Below are 7,065 nucleotides of genomic sequence, written 5' to 3'. Positions count from 1 at the left end.
AAATATAATTTAAATCTAACGAAATAAATTAACTCTTATTAAATAAATTATTCCTATTTAAAGCTAAATACTTACCTGTAAAATAAACCCTAATATAGCTACAATAGCCCCCTAATAAAATAACAAAGCCCCCCAAAATAAAAAAATGCCCTACCCTATTCTAAAATTAAAATAGAAAAGCTCTTTTACCTTACCAGCCCTTACAAGGGCCTTTTGCGGGGCATGCCCCAAAGAATTCAGCTCTTTTGCCTGTAAAAAAAAAAATACAATACCCCCCCAACATTACAACCCACCACCCACATACCCCTAATCTAACCCAAACCCCCCTTAAATAAACCTAACACTAAGCCCCTGAAGATCTCCCTACCTTGTCTTCACCACACCGGGTTCACTGATCTGTCCTGGCTCCGACGTCTTCATCCAAGCCCAAGCGGGGGCTGAAGATGTCCATGATCCGGCTGAAGTCTTGATCCAAGCGGGAGCTGAAGAGGTCCATGATCCGGCTGAAGTCTTGATCCAAGCGGGAGCTGAAGAGGTCCATGATCCGGCTGAAGTCTTGATCCAAGCGGGAGCTGAAGAGGTCCATGATCCGGCTGAAGTCTTCTATCATCTTCAATCTTCTTTCTTCCGGATCCATCTTCATCCCGCTGACGCGGAACATCCATCTTCACTGACGACTTCCCGACGAATGACGGTTCCTTTAAGGGACATCATCCAAGATGGCGTCCCTCGAATTCCGATTGGCTGATAGGATTCTATCAGCCAATCAGAATTAAGGTAGGAAAATTCTGATTGACTGATGGAATCAGCCAATCAGATTCAAGTTCAATCTGATTGGCTGATCCAATCAGCCAATCAGATTGAGCTCGCCTTCTATTGGCTGTTCTGATCAGCCAATAGAATGCAAGCTCAATCTGATTGGCTGATTGGATCAGCCAATCGGATTGAACTTGAATCTGATTGGCTGATTCCATCAGCCAATCAGAATTTTCCTACCTTAATTCCGATTGGGAAGAATCCATATATCCTTATACGAACTTTACAAATCATTTGCACAGATACATTTTGCACTGCAACAAGGTTACAGAGTTACGCTATGTGGCATATCTTTTCTTTCTTTTTTATGAGGATCTAACAAGAACAATAAGAAGATTGAAGAGTTTTCAGGAAGAATCCATATATCCTTATACGAACTTTACACATTCGTTTATGGTTTAATATATATTTGTGGCACTATTTATTATTTTTATCTTGCTCTCATCACATTTATATCACATTTATTTCACATTTTTTCTTTTGTGATACTATGGTATTTGTTATCAGACTTGCAGTCTAGCCAATCAGTGCCTGCTCCCAGATAACTTCACGTGCATGAGCACAGTGTTATCTATATGAAATACGTGAACTAACACCCTCTAGTGGTGAAAAACTGTTAAAATGCAGTTTGAAAGAGGTGGGCTTCAAGGTCTAAGATATTAGCATATGAACCTCCTAGGTTAAGCTTTCAACTAAGAATACCAAGAGAACAAAGCAAAATTGGTGATAAAAGTAAATTGGAAAATTGTTTAAAATTGCATGCTCTATCTGAATCATGAAAGTTTATTTTGGCCTAGACTGTCCCTTTAACTAAACTCAACCTAAAATAAAACAGGAATTTATTTAGATGACCCATTCACCCATCCAGTATGATAGCCCCTCTTAACTCATTGACATGTTATGGAGTAAGGAGCCCATTGGGATGAACATGGAATTTCTGCTCTACTCAAATTATGATAGGGAGTGTATCTACTTTGCCTGCAATCTGTGATTAAATTTCCATAAAATATCGGGATTGAAAGGGGTGATTCTTCAAAAGTTTCCCTGCCACAATGTGAATAGTAATATCTTGGTTTATAGCACTTTAATCAGACCAACCTAAAAAAAACCAAACAGACACAACAGCTAAAAGCAAAATTAAACAAAACAGAGCACAACAATACCCAAATAGAGCTAGGAATGAGTGTGTTAGTGCCGCGGTGGAGTATGATCTTGGCTAAACAGGGTCTACCTGCAATAGAATACCCAATTCAAGAGATAGTCAGATACATGACATGTTGATTTAAAAGTTACTTAGCATTCCAAGACAAACAAGCCCACCCTGATAGGAGATGTATGCAGTTACCTAATAGATATAAATAGTATATACATGTGCACAGAGCATTTAGCGTAATGAGTAATATGTGAATAATTGTTGGAACAACAATTTGCGAAGACAATTTAAGGGTGTGCAAAGGCATGCCAAGCGCTATGGCTAATAAAAGCACAGTGATTATCTTGTGAGTTGCTCCAATATAGCAGTACCCATTGTCCGACAAGGTTAATAAGTTAAACCATTATATGAGGTTAAAGAAGTGGGCATCTGCTGCTATAGAATGTTGGAGTGTACAACGGCAGATAAGTCAGACAGCTACTCCCAAATGCCTCCATTATCATGCCGTATAGTGAAATATGCCTTCCAATGAATATAAGCAGCTTAACATTTTGAGCCCCCCCCCAAGCCACAATCAAATAGACATCAGTATGAGAGAAGGTTTTGAGGCAAAGATAAATTAAGCAAAAAAGTTGACCTTGCCCTAATTAAGAGATGACAATTTTTTTCTTTGAGTCTTAGTTCCGGAGCAGCCGTCCAAAATAATGCATACACAGAATTAAGTGTTAGCTCAATATCTGCAGCTGTTGGAGTCATTTAGATATTGCGGTACGAAAACATGTGGAACAGTAAAAGAGAGTAATGAGATAGATAATACAAGCTAAAGTACACCATATGGCAAAATGCTCAGTAGCCAGTCTCGTTTGTAGCTTCTCAATGCCTAGAATGCAAGGCTTGGAAATCTATATCCCACAAATAGGGACAACCGCTTCCGAGCCAGCTCACACTGTCCTGGTGTATGATGTCATCCCACACCGTTCCTCGGCAAAACAATCCTGCTCTCCGATTTTAAACCCTGATGGCCATCTTGTTTCTGCAAATGATCCGAAGTGCGCCAAATAACATTCAGATCTGCCAGTTGTCCCCTTATGTAGATGTGCACCATCATAGAGAGTCCCGTTGCAGATGTCGGCAATTGCCGGTCAATACTGTCCCCCATGACTGCACAATGTGCGCTAAACCAGAGCCCCGGCGACATGGAGAGCCAATCTGCTGCCGGCATGGGTAAGTGTGAGGGATCAATATGTTTTGGAATATCTTTTCGAGCGGGTTTTGAGTCATAGGCATCAGTCCCATTCAGCAAGGGGAGAATCCAAGGATTGTGGGTTGGTGCCTCACCATTGCATAAATCAGACTGCGTATCGTCCAACCACACGGTACTGCGTGAGGGATCGTACTTTGACTGCTGATGACAACGTGTGGACTTATTATCCAGTGTAGAGGTAGTTACCAATATCAGTGCCTTATCCACTTCTGTGGGACAGGATCTTTTAGTCGCCTGTACCACTTCAAGTAGATTCTTGCAGCTTAGGAGTAAACCCTCAAAAAGAGGCAGAAATGCTGTGATTATCTGCGCAGCAACGTCCCTTTCCGGTTCCATTGCTCAATAATCCTTTATGGATTATAACTTAGTATAATGCCTTCCGGGGAAGAAGTGGGTTGAATGCTTCTATCTGCCAGGGTTTTCCGGACACCTTGTCTGTCAAGGGAGATGCAGATGGCATAGAAGGGTGGCGAAATTACTGGAGTTAGCAGAGATTTTCTTCAGAGCTAGCGGAGCTCACAGCCATCTTCTAGGGCCCACCGGAAGTCACAAAAACATAATTTATGTAAGAACTTACCTGATAAATTAATTTCTTTCATATTGGCAAGAGTCCATGAGCTAGTGACGTATGTGATATACAATCCTACCAGGAGGGGCAAAGTTTCCCAAACCTCAAAATGCCTCACCACACCCACAATTCAGTTTAATGAATAGCCAAGTAGCGGGGTGATAGAAAAAGGAGTAGAAAGCATCAAAAAGGAACTGGAAATATAATTGTGCTTTATACAAAAAATCATAACCACAATAAAAAGGGTTGGTCTCATGGACTCTTGCCAATATGAAAGAAATTAATTTATCAGGTAAGTTCTTACATAAATTATGTTTTCTTTCATGTAATTGGCAAGAGTCCATGAGCATAGTGACATATGGGATAGCAATACCCAAGATGTGGAACTCCACAGAAGAGTCAATAGAGAGGGAGGGATAAAAATAAAAACAGCCATTTTCTGCTGAAAAAATTAAATCCACACCCAAAAGAAAAATGCCTAGATCACGAGTCTTGCGTTAGCCTTAAAAAGCAGCGTTGAGAGGTCCCAACACTGCTTTTTAACGCCCGCTGGTATTACGAGTCTGGCAGGTACAGGTGTATCACTCACTTTTTTTCCGCGACTCGAACATACCGCAAATCCACTTACGTCAATTGCGTATCCTATATTTTCAATAGGATTTTCCTAACGCCGGTATTGCAAGTCTTGGAAAAAGTGAGCTGTACAGCCTCTCCTGTCAAGACTCGTACCACATTTAAAAATCGGTAGTTAAGAGTTTTATGGGCTAACGCCGTAACATAAAACTCTTAACTAAAGTGCTAAAAAGTACACTAACACCCATAAACTACCTATTAACCCCTAAACCGAGCCCCCCCCCCACATTGCAAACACTTAAATAAAATGTTTAACCCCTAATCTGCCGACCGGACATCGCCGCCACTTTAATAAATATATTAACCCCTAAACTGCCGCACTCCCGCCTCGCAAAATTTAGTTAAATTTTATTAACCCCTAATCTGCTGTCCCTAACATCGTCGCCACCTACCTACATTTATTAACCCCTAATCTGCCGCCCCCAACGTCGCCACAACTATATTAAATTTATTAACCCCTAAACCTAAGTCTAACCCTAACCCTAACACCCCCCTAACTTAAATATAATTTAAATAAATCTAAATAAAATTACTATTATTAACTAAATTATTCCTATTTAAAACTAAATACTTAGCTGTAAAATAAACCCTAAGCTAGCTACAATATAACTAATAGTTACATTGTATCTAGCTTAGGATATATTTTTATTTTACAGGCAAGTTTGTATTTATTTTAACTAGGTACAATAGTTATTAAATAGTTATTAACTATTTAATAGCTACCTAGCTAAAATAAAGACACATTTACCTGTAAAATAAATCCTAACCTAAGTTACAATCACACCTAACACTACACTATAATTAAATTAATTCCCTAAATTACCTACAATTAATTACAATTAAATTAAATAAACTAAAGTAACAAAACCCCCCCCACTAAATTACAGAAAATAATAAAATAATTGCAAGTGTTTTAAACTAATTACACCTAATCTAATCCCCCTAATAAAATAAAAAAGCCCCCCAAAATAAAAAATGCCCTACCCTATACTAAATTACAAATAGCCCTTAAAAGGGCCTTTTGCGGGGCATTGCCCAAAGTAATCAGCTCTTTTACCTGTAAAAAAAAAATACAATACCTCCCCAACATTAAAACCCACCACCCACACACCCAACCCTACTCTAAAACCCACCCAATCACCCCTTAATAAAACCTAACACTAACCCCTTGAAGATCACCCTACCTTGAGACATCTTCTCTTCACCCAGCCGGGCCAAAGTCCTCCACGAAGCCGGGCAGAAGTGGTCCTCCAGACGGGCAGAAGTCTTCATCGAAGCCGGCCAGAAGAGGTCCTCCAGACGAGCAGAAGTCTTCACCCAGGTGGCATCTTCTATCTTCATCCATCCGGAGCGGAGCGGGTCCATCTTCAAGACAAATCCGACGCGGAGCATTCTCTTCCAACGAAGTCCAACTGAAGAATGAAGGTTCCGTTAAATGACATCATCCAAGATGGAGTCCCTTGAATTCTATCAGCCAATCGGAATTAAGGTAGAACAAATCCTATTGGCTAGGATTGAACTTCAATCTTATTGGCTGATTGCATCAGCCAATAGGATTTTTCTACCTTAATTCTGATTGGCCGATAGAATTTTATCAGCCATTCGGAATTCAATGGACGCCATCTTGGATTATGTCATTTAAAGGAACCTTCATTCTTCAGTTGGACTTCGTTGGAAGAGGATGCTCCACATCGGATGTCTTGAAGATGGACCCGCTCCGCTCCGGATGGATAAAGATAGAAGATGCCGCCTGGGTGAAGACTTCTGCCCGTCTGGAGGACCTCTTCTGGCCGGCTTCGATGAAGACTTCTGCCCGTCTGGAGGACCACTTCTGCCCGGCTTCATGGAGGACTTCGGCCCAGCTGGGTGAAGACGTCTTAAGGTAGGGTGATCTTCAAGGGGTTAATGTTAGGTTTTATTAAGGGGGTATTGGGTGGGTTTTAGAGTAGGGTTGGGTGTGTGGGTGGTGGGTTTTAATGTTAGGGGGGTATTGTATTTTTTTACAGGCAAAAGAGCTGATTACTTTGGGGCAATGCCCCGCAAAAAGCCCTTTTAAGGGCTATTTGTAATTTAGTATAGGGTAGAGATTTTTATTATTTTGGGGGGCTTTTTTATTTTATTAGTGGGATTAGATTAGGTGTAATTAGTTTAAAAAAATTGTAATTATTATTATTTTCAGTAATTTAGTGTTTATTTTTTGTGTACTTTATTTTATTTTATTTTATGTTATTGTAATAAATTTAATTTAGATAATTAATTTATTTTTAGTGTTTTGTTAGATGTAATTGTAACTTAGCTAAGGTTTTATTTTACATCTACTTTTGTATTTATTTTAGCTAGGTAGTTATTAAATAGTTAATAACTATTTAATAACTATTGTACCTAGGTAAAATAAATACAAAGTTGCCTGTAAAATAAAAATAAACCCTGAGATAGCTACAATGTAACTATTAGTTAAATTGTAGCTATCTTAGGGTTTATTTTATAGGTAAGTATTTAGTTTTAAATTGGAATAATTTAGTTAATTGTAGTTATTTTATTTAGATTTATTTAAATTATATTTTAGTTAGGGGGGTGTTAGAATTAGGGTTAGACTTAGATTTAGGGGTTAATACATTTAATATAGTGGCG

Source organism: Bombina bombina, chromosome 11 (genome assembly GCF_027579735.1).
Source record: "Bombina bombina isolate aBomBom1 chromosome 11, aBomBom1.pri, whole genome shotgun sequence".
Classification (NCBI taxonomy): domain Eukaryota; kingdom Metazoa; phylum Chordata; class Amphibia; order Anura; family Bombinatoridae; genus Bombina; species Bombina bombina.
The sequence above is the reverse complement of the archived record's forward strand: the minus strand, read 5'-3'. Positions refer to the sequence as shown.